General features: G+C 36.1%; 1 pseudogene; it reads left to right on the top strand.

Annotated features, from left to right (window-relative positions):
• Positions 1-5: 5 nt before the first annotated feature.
• On the top strand, positions 6-14,578 carry LOC121991334 (annotated as a pseudogene).
• The last annotated feature ends 933 nt before the right edge of the window (positions 14,579-15,511 follow it).

Raw genomic sequence — 15,511 nt, 5'->3', positions numbered from 1 at the left:
CCTAGATGTGCCACAAAGTTCAGAATTGTGTAAGTTTATGGAAATCAATTGCAAATTAGCTTTTGATAATATCGAAGTACTAGATACTTGAATGAAGCAGGATACTTCGAGTCCTGTTGTTTTGTTTCTACCGGACTGAGAGATTATGATAACGGTTTTTGCAAAACCAAAATCGATCTCTCACTGATCGCTTGGCTTCAACTTATTCAGTGCTCTCTCTGCTGTCGCTGCTTGAATAAGCAGAGAAGATTGCTTGTGTTTGGAGGAAGCCATTGAACTAGTAGCAGAGAAGTTATTATACAGAGTCTTCTAAGAGGCAAGAAGTTGTTTTCGCTACTCGAATTCTTGATCAAGTCACATGATAATGATTTTATCGTGCTAAAGCTTCCCTTATGATTAATTAGTTGAATAAATTGAACTGAGTTTAGGTTTTTTTTTTTTTTTTGGAAAACCATATGTTTATATGAACAGATTGTACAATATTCAACGTCCTTTTTAGCATGAAGTATAATGAACAAAGTGAGTTTTTGAATTGGTGCTCAAGTAGTTTGTCAAGTATTCATGGTTTGAATCCTAAATATAACACGTGATGGGGCATTTTCATCCCGTCGGTTAGGTTAGGTTGTCCACTTGCGATCAAGATTATAAGGAGAAATTTTGAAAGATACATTTAAGATTATACATACATATGCTAAAGGGTTGTCTCTATTGAGAAAATTTTTTGAAAAAAATAAATATAAATAATGAGGTAAGAAAGAACAATATCCATTTATCATTGGTATTTGTTTTGAGCGGGAAAAAAGTCCTTTTCCATATTGGTCAATCATAGCTTTTTAATTTATCTTTTCATAGATGGTCATAGGACCGAAATAATTTGAATGATGAATTTCACCTTTTGCTATCATTATTTTGGACTTGAAAAAAGCCAAATTATCCTCATACTCAACTTTATATAATTTTTATTTGTTTTGTCAACAAAGAAGTCAAACCAACTGCTCCTATAAATTGTCCAATAGAGATAGCAAAAAAAAAAAAAAAAAAACAAACAAACCTGAACTCCGCCTTCGAAGCCGCCACCACGGCTTCCGGCGTTGTCTTCTTCGAAGCCTCCGACGGGAAAACATAGGAAGAACGGCAACGCGAAGAATGGAACCAATAACAAACGCACGACCGATTCCCGATTCGAATCGGTGCACTACGATCCCCGGTTCTAGCGGATGCCGAAGCGTGAAACGAATTGAAGGTCGTAATTGACTCCCGCTTCACCCATATATTCTCGGACAAGAAATTCGAGGCTTCTGATGCTCCCGTCGACAAGAGAGGGAAGCGTAAGAAGAAATCCGTGAATCCTTTTTTCCATTACTATCTCAATAAGCAGGAAGATGGGGAGCAGCAGAAGTAACGGGAACCTGTGAAGGAAGGTAGTGACGATATCGATTCCGAGATAGATGTTTCAGCGGAGCAGGCAGTTAAGAGTAGTGGTGATGATGATGATGATGAAGAGGAATTGAATCGTTCGAATTTTAGCAGGCATGAGTATAGTTCGTCCGAAGATGAAGACACCGAAGACGATGATGTTAGTATTATGTTAATATTTTTTTCCTTTTTTATTTCAATTTACTTAGTATAATAGATTAATATTTGATGCCTTTCTTTATTTGAGTTTCTAAATATGTGATTTAGATGGTCAATTCTAAATTCACATTCTATCGATTGCTGCAGTAGTAATTTTCATTGTGATTTCCCTTGTTTTATTTGGAAGGCGATATTGTTAGGAAACACAGTGAGATATTATTTAGCAGTAGTCTAACTATGATTTATCTTTTTTTTTTTTTACAACGCTCAGTGAATAGTGACATTTGGAAGTATCTATTGGCTAGTCATGAGGATACACTTATAATCGACAATGAAACTAATAGACTCGCTGTTGTAAATATGGATTGGGATCATATTAAGGTATGTTATGGAACTTCAATTGATATATCTTGTTCATTTTTAGTTTGCATTTGTTTTTCTACATCATGGTAGTCTGTTAGTTGTATGAGGGCTTATTTTGTGGCTTAAGATAATATCATATGAAATATAGTACTTATTTTGCTCAATAATTTTGCTCATATATTTGTAGTTATCACTAAATTTTTCCTATAGTTTGTACTCATTATTTAGTTAGTTTTAGAAATTATAGTCGAAAGGATTTGACATTGTATACTGATTTCCCATTAATAAATAAGATATGCATTTTAGCGTGTTCGGTGGAACTTGAACAACTTTTGATGCATTATAAATCAAATTCAAATCCATATGGACAATTAGAGTTTTTTTTTTCAACACTCATAGTCCGCTTTTTCATCCTCTTATATTTAGCCTTTCCATTGATTTTTCAATTACAGTTCGTTTATCTCCTAGTTAGTACGTAACTCTTGTACTTAAAAAAAATCATGTTTACTTTTGTTCTGATAGTCATCTTTAACCTAGCTAGCAATGATTGTCTTAAAATTTTCTTGTTAATCTTGATGTATGTTTGCTTAAGTATTTTATATTTATTGTAAAACCTAACTGAAATTTTCTCCATTAACATATAGGTTGTTGATCTATATGTTGTCATGAGTTCTGTCTCCCAAAGGGTGGACAAGTTTTGTCAGTGTCTATCTATCTATCCATTTGAATTTGGGTTGAAATGTATGGAAATTGAAGTCGTTAGTGGACCTTTTGCTCTAATTGACAATGGTAATTCAGATGAGGATGATTCTGATATCGACAATGAAAAATTACGTACCTATGAGTTGAACAAGCTAAGATGAATTTAGTGAAGTGTGTCTTATTTTATGCTTTTCTGTTCTATAGTACCATTTGAACTTTCATGATTTCTTTTGTTTTTTCCTAAATGTCATATAGCCGACCCCACCTTCTAGGATAAGACTTGATTGTTATTGTTATTATTTTCCTAAATGCAATATGATCTCCTATTGTCATGAATACATATCATTCTTATTATTGGTACAGTATTATCAGTCAGATGTGGATTACCAAAATATCTATTTGTTTGTTTGTTTTTTCATTTTGGTTGCACTTGGATTAGGCAGAATATTTATTTAAACTCATCATCATCAAGCCATCTTTACCCCAATCATTTGAGGTTGGGTACGTGAATCTTATCTTTATTTTTCCATGTCGTGGTATGCATGGTAAGCAATATTTAAATTTATTAAATATATTTTTATTTTATTGACTTGTGCTTTCCGTGGCCACTTTCTACCCCTTATAATTTCTCCTGTCCAATAGCCTCAACTCTTTTAAATTATGATTTTTTTTAACAAATCCATACCATCTCAACTTAATTTCTGATTTATTTATTTATTGAAGTTACACCTAATTGCTCTTGAATATTAGTTTTTTTAAAAATTATCCTTTTTAGTAACTCCACATATCAATCTTAATTAGCATTCTCATCGTGCTACATAGTTTTTTTACGTGATGATCATAACAATGCGACTCTCATCCAAAACTATAGAATATATTATTATACTGTTATATGATTTTTGCAATTTTGTATTGTTGATAGTGAAGTCATGGGGTTAATATCTTCCGATCTTTCTCTACTGAAGTTGCTATTTTTATTGAAATTATATTGCAGCTATTCTTTATTATATGATTTTGAATTTTTTCCATTGTTTTAGTCCATTTCATGTGGATAAAATATCATCGGAAGTTTTTGTATTGCTTTGCTTTTTTTCCTTTCAATGGCATTGCAGGTAGTATTATGCAGTGGTGATTCTTGATTCTGTTGCCATCGCTAGTCATATTGCTAATACTCTGGATGGTACTGAGTTTCTCGAAAGTTCTAATGTGTTTGATCTGCGCTTCATTCCTGATTCGATGGATTTTAAGCATCCTTCTCAAGATGTAGCCAAAGAGGTACTTGTTTTTCCTGTGATGGATTTTAAGCTTTCTGCTCTCTTAACTAACTGTAACAAAATCAGTCAGTGAATTTATAGGCTAAACATACTTCTCAAGCTCTTTCTTTGTTTTCTCCAAGCAACGACAAAACCAAAATAGAGAAGGAAAAAAACTTACACCATCATAATAGAAGTGCTTTTACTATTGTGGCTGATGAAATTTTCATGTTGCTTGATAACTAATTAACAGTAGTCAGATATCGTGCAACTTATTCAACATGGTATGTGCTATGTGCTTCTCTGTCACATCAGTTGTCAATGAGGACTTAATGAGATACCAAAACAACTAACACATTCAAGTCAGTATTAATTATATTTTGAATTTTATTTGATGAATTCATCATGTTTCTATATGTAGTCAGTCTACCATGTAAAAAAGTACTTGAACAATTTTCTTTTCTACGTAGCAGTTACAGGAAGAGAGACTATTGTTCCTTGTAAACTTATCATGATAAAATTAAGGTAATTACAAGATTACTAAGGCACTGATAATCCTAATAAACTTGTCACGATAACTAAGGCTAATGATAATGCTAGTAAACTTCTCACCATAAAATTTTACTTTAGTTTGAATACTTTTTACTATGTTTAGGTTATTTATTTCAGATTAACTTGGTTAACATTCTTGCTATATTGTTCAGGCATCGACAGGCTACAACAGGCCAGATTTCCAAAGTCGTGCTTTGCAACAGTCAAGTCAAAGTAACCTGGGAAGAGGACAAACCAGAGCGTAAAAAACTATTAAGAGGAAAGTTCAATCCAGATCAGGTTGGTCATCTTGGCTAAAGATCAATTCAGCTGCATTTCCATACTATTAAATATTCTCTTAAACAGAATTCATGTAGAAAGTGTTACACAATCTGTTGATTAATTAAATTAAAATTACATAACATTAATTTTAATTTATCTGTCGAGATGATCTGAACTGATAATTTTAGACTGTCAGTAGGGACATAGTTTCTACTAATTGCTGAGTGTAGACAGAGCACCAAGTTCGAGCAGCAAAATCTGAGCGGGCGAAGCGGTAGACGGGCTAAGCGGCCAACGGACGAAGGGACCGAGGCCTGCGATGGTCGCAATTTCCTTGAAATAGATTCGCCCCACCTTTAGCTGTGCTTCGAAGTTTCCTCAGGTCGTCTGTTTCTCATGATACAACGGTAAAACCATGAACGCAACCAAGCACTGGTTGTTCGTGGCGAACTGAGAATGCACTTGAATGTTATCATGAATAGTTCAGCCGAGCGAATGCACGATTGAGAGAAGAATCGGGGAACAAAGGTGGAGGAATTCTTTCACTTCGCTTTCGCTCCTCTTTTTACTCAAGATTCAGCCTCCTTATATAGGAGCTTTCACATTGCCGGTAATAAATGATCATATTATGATCATTTAATGCTGGATTTAATGTCGTCATTAAAGAGTTTAATGTCTTCATTAATGCCGAGACGTTACAAAATCATTATTAATGAGTTTAATGTCACCATTAATACGGAGACGTTACGAAATCACCATTAATGAGTTTAATATTGCCATTAATGTCGAGACGTTATGGAATCACAATTAATTTCACATTAATGGTTCTGTTACACTTTTGAGCATGTAGCAAAAAGAGATTTAAGTGGTAATTGTTGTACCCCGTGATTGTTTTGATGTGATCAACCAAATTAGGTTAGATCCTGTTTGTTATTGATCCCTGTGTCTAAGTGTGCAGGAGCTTAGGAACACAGGAAGTCGAGCGGAAAACACAACTAGCAAGAAGGATGGCACAGGAAGGGAGCCGACGGGTTCGGTGCGTCCGAAGGATGAGAGAGCTGCGGAAAAGTACACCGGTGGACGAGAAGAACGTACGCGACGTTCGAGGGACGAGAAGCCAGAGCGGAAGCTTGCTCGAGGAGAAGGTCGGAAATTGGGTTCGGGTGAGCCCTATTTCGGTTGACCACAATCACCCAAGCAATTAGAACTTCGGAAGCTAAAGAGAAGATGAAGAAATGCTGGAAAACTAGCTGGAGACGCCCTCAATAGTCGTTGAAGGCGCCTCCTGCCCTCATCAGTTTGAGGGCACCCTCAATAGCATTGAGGGTGCCCTCAACAGCCTTGAGGCGTCCTCAATAGTCGATACGGTATGCGCTCAACGCCTTCCCAAGAACTCCAGAATGAGTGTCTTTAGTAGATGCATACTACATCTCTAAGGACTTTGAGGTAAGTACGCTAGAAAATTTATTTTCTACCTTCGAACTTCACGAATCTTGAATTGCAGAACCTAAACAAATAGGGAAGTCAAATCTCAATATTGCCCTACAAGCCGAGATGGACGATCCTGACTCTGAAGCGTCAATCGACAAAACTGAAGCGGCGCTATTGGTAAGAAAGTTAAATAAGTTTATTATGACTAATAAATTTATGTCGCAGTCGAGAAAGCATCAACGGAACAAAAGGATGGTCCGTTGCTATCATTGTAACGAAGAAGGGCACATCAAGGATGAGTGCTCAAAAATAAAGAAAAGGGACAAGGAGAAGTCTCAAAGACCGATGTCCTCTAAACGCAAGAGTCTGAAGACTACATGGGATGATTCGTCGTCCTCCGAATTTGAAGTCGAAGCCTTCTCGGGACTAGCGCTAATGGCCAACCATCAATCAGAAGAACCCAGCTCTGAGATGAGCATAGATGAAGGGGGAGGATCAGAAGAAGAAAGCTACGATGAAGGGGGAGCATCAGAAACTGAGGTAAGTAAGCTACGATGAAGGGGGAGCATCAGAAACTGAGGTAAGTAAGATGCGTACTCTAACTTCAAGCAGTCCTTTTAGTTCATTAAAGTGCTTACTAAAGATTTAGTTAAATTAAAAAAAAATGACGAGTTAAAATTAAACTTAGAAAGGCATGCCCTATAGAAATGTACGATAATCTAAAATTAGAGAATGATAAATTGAAAATTAAAATTGAAAAATTAGAAAATGATCATGCATGCTTAAATAAATTTTAAAAATCAAAACTTAAGTTGTGTGGAAAATTAAACTGGTACATTAGAAAACATTATGGGCAATTTAGAAAAATTCTCAGAAATTAGTACCCCCTAAGTTTTTGATTAATCCAATAGGAAGGAACCTATACTGGGTTCCAAAATCTTTTCTAGATTAGATTTTTCTAAGTTAGCGCTTTCAGCAAGAAAAATTAAATAGTTAATTTCTTTAGGAGACTTTGTCTAAGAAAGTGGTTGTTGCTCCAATAACCAAGAAAGTCTTGTGCCTCCCCACTGCCTAGAAGCCAAAATATTGAAATAAAATGTTTAATTAACTTACTGATAAAGCATGAAAATAAGAATTAGAAAATGCTTTAACAAGTGTTTTTAAACATTTTTGGAAATAATTTTTCAAAGTTTTCACCCTTAGACTGGTTGTTATACCCCAATTGGTTTTTGATGTGATCAAAGGGGGAGAGATAGGTACAAATTTAGGGGGAGTTTTAGGGGAGTTAATATTTTTTTTAGTGTTGCAAATCCTATTATTGCAATCTTTATGCCTAAAATGTCAATTTAATAATTTCTTTAAATTACTACTTATCTGGTTTTACCCTAACTTGAACTTGGATTGATGCACATCAAAAAGGAGGAGATTCTTGTACCCCGTGGTTATTTTGATGTGATCAATCAAGTTAGGTTAGGTCCTGTTTGTTATTGATCCCTGTGTCTAAGTATACAGGAGCTTAGGAACACAGGAAGTCGAACGGAAGACGTAGTTAGCGAGAAGGACGGCACGGGAAGGGAGCTGACGGGCTCAGTGCGTCCGAAGGACGAGAGAGCTGCGGAAGAGTACACCGGTGGACGAGAAGAACATACACGTCGTTCGAGGGACGAGAAGTCAGAGCGGAAGCTTGCTTGAGGAGAAAGCCGGAAATTGGGTTCAGGTGAGCCCTATTTCGGTTGGTCGCAATCACCCAAGCAATCGGAACTTCGGAAGCTAAAGAGAAGATGAAGAAATGCTGGAAAAGCAGCTGGAGGAGCCCTCAATAGTCGTTGGAGGTGTCTCTGCCCTCATCAGCTTGAGGGCGCCCTTAACAGCCTTGAGGGCGCCCTCAACTGGGTTAATTTGGTCGTTGGCGAGCGGATAAAGTTTTATCCGCTTATCTCCTTGGAGGCGCCCTCAACCCCTTTGGAGGCGCCCTCAAGACTCGAGATAGGATTTTCAGGAGCTATATAAAGACCCCTAGAGCTAGGAATTAAAGCATCAACTCTTGTAATCAATTCCTAGCAACTCTTGAGCTCTCTAAGTGTGTAAAAGGCTTCTCCGCTTTCAGAGAAGAAGATTCTTAGTACGCTGTTCAACCGCCTTGGATTAACAACCATCTAGGTTGTAACCAAGTCAAATTGCTGAGTCTCTTACTTTTATTTCTGCTATTTTATTTTATTATTGTTGCTATTTTAGAGTTGAAAGCACGAGGAGGGTATTTTCTTATTGCAGGCAATTTACCCCTCTCCTCTTGCCGGCCCCGCTGCACCAACAGTAATATGTTGGTTTATTCTTTTGGGCAAATTTTACCTCGACCGGTCAGATATTCGACATGCGCAGGTCCTGATCGGATACGAGTCAACCTTAGTTCAGTACAATCCAGACCCTCGATTTGCACCCACCCCTGCGCACTCACGCGTGAGAGAGTCTCTCCCCATGCATATGTTTACAATATCAATGCATATCTCATAATTTAAACCAACAATAAAGTCAAGAGACTTCTAATATAGAACTAAACTCATGTACAATAAAATCTCTTCGTCTCCACCTCTTTATTCCATTCATATTTCCAACAGAAAACTTGTAGCTTGGAATTGATTTCTTTCAAATTATGTCACTACTATGATAATAACTTCATCGGTTTATGCCAATGCTTTTACATTTGGTTATGTTTTGATTTTATTTTTGAATTTTTGTTTGATGTTCAACTTTGATAATTCGTTCCCCTAAGCAGTTACATGTCCATTATTCTTGATGATTTTTCTTCCTTTGTAAATGCATCTCTCTTGGTGACTTTGGTGAGGACCACTTTATCTGTCTAGGGAGTGAATACATAACAATGTTCATTAATCCCCTCATTATCACATTCAGGCCTTGGGGCTTGGTTTCATTTAAAGGGAGAAGTCAATCTCTAATTCAGAACGAGAATTTAGTGGAAGGATAGATTGTTTACCTCTTTATTCCATTGGCAAATAAAAAAGATATTTTTTGAAAAAACTTTAAACCCATCGTTTGACTCATCTATCCAAAATCAGAGTGAAAGCTAACCAATATTGTCCTTGATGAAGTAATAATTGAAGGTTCAATTTGACTTTGAGAATGTTGAATTCAGTGTTTGGCTAAAGCTGCCTTACTTGACGTAAGCATCATTTGATTGTCATAAAGTATGCGATTGTCATAAATCTTTTCCGTCGTCAAAATATTTGGTGAAATAGCTGAATCTATTATTGTAGTGGATAAGCTTGTGGAATTGATGCACGAGGATGATAGCTTTAAAGATTCAAAGTTAACCTCAATTCTTGTCATCCTGAGACTTACTCGCTTGGGAACAAGAATAAAGAAAGGAATTCTTCTTGAGCCTAGAGTTTTTTGCATTGCCTATTTGGGTTGTGTTGTTATCTTTGATACAATGGCAAGGAAAAAGTAAAAGGGATGTATTAACAAGAAAAAGAAAAAGAGATGTATTGAAAATGGAGAAGCTCTACTCGTTGATGAAAAAATCGAGCCTATAAATAGGTTTTACATAGGAATTTTTCAAATTCTATCTCCTATATAGTAGGATCAATAGATAAGAATTAAATAGTTAAATATCTAAAGACTCGGACAAATTAAGAATGGCTAACACCTAAAGACTTGGACAAACTAAGAATGGCTAAAACTTTCAACAAATAAAACATTTTAAATCTTAACACTCTCCCTTAAATTGAAATTTGAAGAAGTCAGTTTAAAAGAAAAATAGCAGTGCGTGAACAAATTTCAAGTAGACCACGCAATCTTACAAATATAGCCAAATTGAGCAGCTTGGTCTGTATATCTGCAACTTGATCTTCACTTCGACAATAAACCAGTTTGATTGTTCCATCATTGCTGAGATCTCTTAAAAAATAATACTTCACATCGATATGTTTGCTTCTGCCGTGTAGCACAAGATTCTTAGAGAGTTTGATTGCTGAGTTGTTGTCACAAAAAACTATAGTAGTTTCAACTTGTTTGAACTGAAGTTCTTCAAGAATTCTTCTCAACCAGATAGCTTGGCAAGCACAAGTTGTTGCAGCAATAAATTCAGCTTCTGTAGTTGACATGGAGACAATTGGTTGCTTCTTAGAAGATCATGATACGACCCCTGTGCCCAACATAAAAACATAGCCTAAAGTGCTTCTTCTATCATCGTGATCTCCGGCATAATCACTATCAGTAAACCCGAATAACTCTAACTTTTCACCCTTCTTGAAGAATAGCCCAAAATCTTTAATTCCTTGTAAGTAACGAAGGATTCTCTTGGCAGCTAACAAATGTATTTCTGTTGGATTTTCCTTATTAAACTCACAGAATACATTATGTTTGACCTTGTCATAGTTAAATACATTAAACTACCAACAATTTGTTTGTAAATTATACTGTCCACCTTCTTCCCTTCATGATCTTTGTTTAGCTTCAAGCCAAACTCAGTTGGAGTGCTTACAGTATTGCAATCCTTCATTTGAAACCAGTCTAAAATTTCTTGCACATATTTCTTTTGAGAAATAAAGATTCCATTAGTTGATTGCACTACTTCTATGCCAAGGAAGTAATGCATCATACCAAGATCAGACATTTCAAATTCAACCATCATAGATTTCTTGAATTCTTTAAACATGACATCATCAGTTCCAGTAAATATAAGATCATCTACACATAAGCAGACAATAAACAGTTTCCCCTTTATCCAATTTTAACAAAAAGTGCGTGTTCATATGGAGATTTGTGAAAGCCTTCTTTAAGAAAATAGGCCTCAATGCGACTATACCAAACTCGTGGAGCTTGTTTTAATCCATAAAGGGTTTTCTTTAATCTATATACTTTATACTCATTTCCGATCTTAATATGACCAAGGGGTTGTTCAACAAATACCTGTTCCTCCAAGTTTCCATGCAAGAATGTCGATTTGATATCTAGCTGGTAAATAGACCATGAGTTCTGTGTCGCTAATGCGATCACCAATCTAATTGTGTCATGTCTTGCAACGGGAGCAAAAACTTATGTATAATCGACTCCATATTCTTGTTTATATCCCTTAGCTACTAAACACGCCTTATACTTGTCAACTTCACCATTTTCTTTTAGCTTTGTTTTGAAGGCCCACTTTACACTAATGGTTTTGTGCCCTTTTGAAAGATCAATCAACTCCCAAGTATCATTTTTTTCAATTGCTTCAATTTCATCATCCATCGCCTTACGCCATTTTGCATCTTTAACGGCATTTTCAAAAGTTGTAGGATCACAATATGAAAATAAGGCAAAATGAGTGATTAGATCTTCAATTTCTATTACCTCATAGTCTTCCATCCATGCAGGCCTTCATCGAATCCGACGAAGAGATTGAATTACTGTATTAGTAGCTTCTGCTGCTGTTGGCAAAATTTTAGCAGCTGTTGAACTTACTTCTGATGAATTTTCAGGTGTAGAGACTGCTGATGTTGGCTTTCTTTCAGAATCATTGACAAAAAGAGCTTGAGTAGGTTGCTGCATATTCCAATCCCAATAGTTTTCCTCATCAAAGACAACATCTCGGTTGATCACAATCTTCTTGGTTTGTGGATTAAATAATTTATATGTTTTAGATACTTCACTAACACCAAGAAAGACACACTTTTCCCCCTTATCATCAAGTTTCTTCCTTTTCTCATCCAGGATATGTGCATAAGCAATGCAGCTAAAAATTTTAAAATGATCTACGACTCGTTTCCTTCCACTCCAAGCTTCCTCTGGTGTCATATTTGAAATAGAAAGTGTAGAACTTCTGTTCAGGATGTGAATACTCCAATTTACTGCTTCAGGCCAAAAAGTTTTTGGAATTCTCCCTTTTGTCAACAAGCTTCTCACCATATTGAGGATAGTTCTGTTTTTCCTCTTTGATATACCATTTTGTTGGGGTGTAAAAGCAACTGTCAGCTCTCTTCAAATGCCATGAACTTCACAAAAAACTTCAAATTTGTTTGAGCAATATTCTCCACTATGATCTGTTCGGAGGGTCTTAATGGTGTTTCCTGTTTCATTTTCTACACGAGCCTTGAAACTTTGAAATGCACAAAATACTTCTGATTTTTCTTGTAAAAAATAAACCCAAGTTTTTCGAGTATAATCGTCAATGAAGGTAATTAAATATCTTTTACCTCCATTAGAACATAGTGTTATCGAGCTGCATATATCAGAATGAAATAGCTCCAAAACATCTTTTGCTCGCCATGACTTCCCTTGAGGAAATTGAGAACGATGTTGTTTGCCAACAACACATTTTTCACAAACTTGGGAAGGAATACTAATTTGAGGAAGACCTGTCAACATATTTTTCTGCTGGAGGATCTTCAATCCGCAAAACTCAAGTGGCCATAACGAAAATGCCACAACCAAGAAGGGTCTTTTACTTCAGCCACCAAACAAGATTGCACACTTGTAATCTTCAATGGAAACAACTTGTTTGAGTTCATTAGTACAACAGCAATGGTTCCTCTAGTGGGATCATAAATCTCACAAACACCCTTTTGAATAGTGATTACATAACCCTTTTCTTGTAATTGACCAACATTTAACAGATTACTTTTTAAGTCAGGAACGTAAAAGACATTAAAAATTGTTTCTACAGAACCATTCTTAGTTCTTATCTTTATATTACCTTTTCCCATCACTTTCACAATGGAAGAGTCACCAAAACTTACTGTAGAATGAAAGCCTTCATTTAAATAAGAAAAAGAAAACTTACTTCCACACATGTGGTTACTGTAGCCCGTATCTATATACCAAACATCAGACTCAGGTTTCTAATTAGCTTGAACAGCCATTAACAAAGTTTCCATTTCTTGCTTTTCGGCAAAATTCAATTGCGCTTCCTTTTCTTTGTCTTCAGGTAGCTTAGTAAAACATTCAAAACAATAATGTCCAAATTTATGACATCTAAAACACTCTACTTTTGATTTGTCAAAATATTGATCTCGTCGAAAATGACCATCATTGGCTTCGAAATACCTGTTGTTACCTCGATCTCCCCTTCCTCTACCTCTACCTCTACCTCTACCCCTTACTCTAGAGTTTAAGAAATGAGTAGAGATAGAAGCCTTTAAAGCTTGCTCCTCTGAAGTTGAACTTCGGTTCATCTTCTGTTCATGGACCAACAAGGAGCTTTGTAGTTCATCAAGAGAAAATGCATCTATGTCTTTGGATTTTTCAATGGAACACACAACATAATCAAACTTTAGTGTCAAGGAACGCAATATCTTCTCCACAATGGTGGCATCTCCCATCTTCTCACCGTGAAATCATATTTTGTTGTTGATCTCCATAGTCCTAGCACAGTAACTGGTGAAGGATTCTCCATCCTTCATTTGCAGAGTCTTAAAATCTCTTCTCAAAGCTTGAAGTTGTGCACGCTTCACTCTAGCATAGCCTTGATATTTTTTTTTCATGGAATCTCAAATATCTTTGGAAGTTTCTTTACTAAGAATTATTTCCAAAATGGGACGATCAATTGCTTGGAAAAGGTAATTTTTTGCCTTCAAGTTTTTGAGCTTTCTCCCTTCCAAATCTATTTTCTTGATATCGGTCAAAACTGCATCTGTTGTTGGTGCTTAAATTCCATATTCAACGATTGGCCAATATTCTTTTGATCTTAGAAAATTCTCCATCAGCATACTCCGATGGTCATAGTGGCCATCAAAACGTGGAATCATAGGTTGCACAAAATTATTGTCAGACGCCATTGAGTCTTGCTGCTGCAAGATGAAAGCTGCTGCTTCGTTTTGGCTCTGACACCATTGATACAATGGCAAGGAAAAAGCAAAAGAGATGTATTGGAAATGGAAAAGCTCTGCTCGTTGATGAAGAAATCGAGCCTATAAATAGGCTTTACATAGAAACTTTTCAAACTCTATCTCCTATATAGTAGGATCAATAGATAAGAATTAAATAGCTAGATATCTAAAAATTCGGACAAGTTAAGAATGACTAACACCTAAAGACTTAGACAAACTAAGAACGGCTAAAATTTTTAATAAATAAAACATTTTAAATCTTAACAATCTTAGCATGTACATGTGATATGTTTTAAAGTTTTTCTTTGGTTTAGTTTTCAGTCAGTTCATTGATATTGTTCTTTTTTAAAAAAATTCTTGTAGCTCGATGAGTTGTGAGAGTATCTAGCTTCTAGTGGAGACAGTGATGACGAAAATGACAGTATAGATGAAGAAAATGACCATTTAGCAGCTTCGCCTACTGGCAAATTAAAAAAACGTAGACGATTTCATGAACTGAGAGCTGCTCTTCTGATGGCTGGAGATGCTTCTGACAAAAAGAACAGCAATAATGGTTATATGGAGATCACCTTCCATACAGAGATTGAGGTTCTCATTAAGACGAACCAGATATGTTAGGCCTAGTGTTTCAGTACCCTATGAAAAGAATGGGCTTCTATCGACTATACGATCACTTAAAAGAAATGTCGGTACCTTGCGAGAACAATCCGAGAGAAGATGATTTTGTTTTGTTTTATTTTTTTATTTTTTTTGTTTAAAACGTGGGCTGCTATCATTTTTAAGTTAGATGAGGATCCAGGTAAACTATATTGATTTTGGTACACCATTGAGTTTTTTATTCTGAAATAGATGAGGTTTGATATGCTACGCGGCAGATGCTGTGCGGCACCGTTCGTGCCTGAGGGCACAGGGCCCACATCCACATGGGTGCGTCCCCTCAGGCGCGGGAGGATGGATCCTCTGGTCCGTAAATTGCGGATTAGAGGATGATCTAATTTTTTTAGACCCTTGATTTAGATGAATCTTATCTATTTAAAGACGGAGTTTATCCAAATCAAAGGTCCTCGTGCAAAGGACCATTCCTTGACCCATAATTTATGAACCAGAGGATCCCTACTATAAGTACGGACGGTGCTGTGCACCATATCAAAATCCTGAAATAGATATCGATGTCATGGAGAAGAAACTAAGTAAACTATTGCTAGAACTTTTTTTTTTTGACCCATGGGGTTCAATTATGATCGTCTCTGTGGTGCCCAGAGTTACTGGGCATAATATTTTGCTATTTCATTTTGAATTTGTTGTAAAATTTAAAAATATGATAAACTACTTTGATCATTTTTTTAGCGATTTATCCTGGGATAACTAATTCAGCTATATAAAAATTATTCATCAGACACCAGATAAATCGGAGAAGCATATGCAAAGTCCTATCTTGACATTTTTGCATTTTTCAGCCCGTTATCCATCGAGGGAACAAATTCTTACATTATGGCATAGCTTAGTTTACTGAGTTTCGAACTCTAACTTGATCAATCCATTTGAAATAAT

The sequence above is a fragment of the Zingiber officinale genome, chromosome 6B, assembly GCF_018446385.1.
Source record: "Zingiber officinale cultivar Zhangliang chromosome 6B, Zo_v1.1, whole genome shotgun sequence".
NCBI classification, from domain to species: Eukaryota; Viridiplantae; Streptophyta; class Magnoliopsida; order Zingiberales; family Zingiberaceae; genus Zingiber; species Zingiber officinale.
This window is presented reverse-complemented; position numbering and strand designations above follow the sequence as displayed.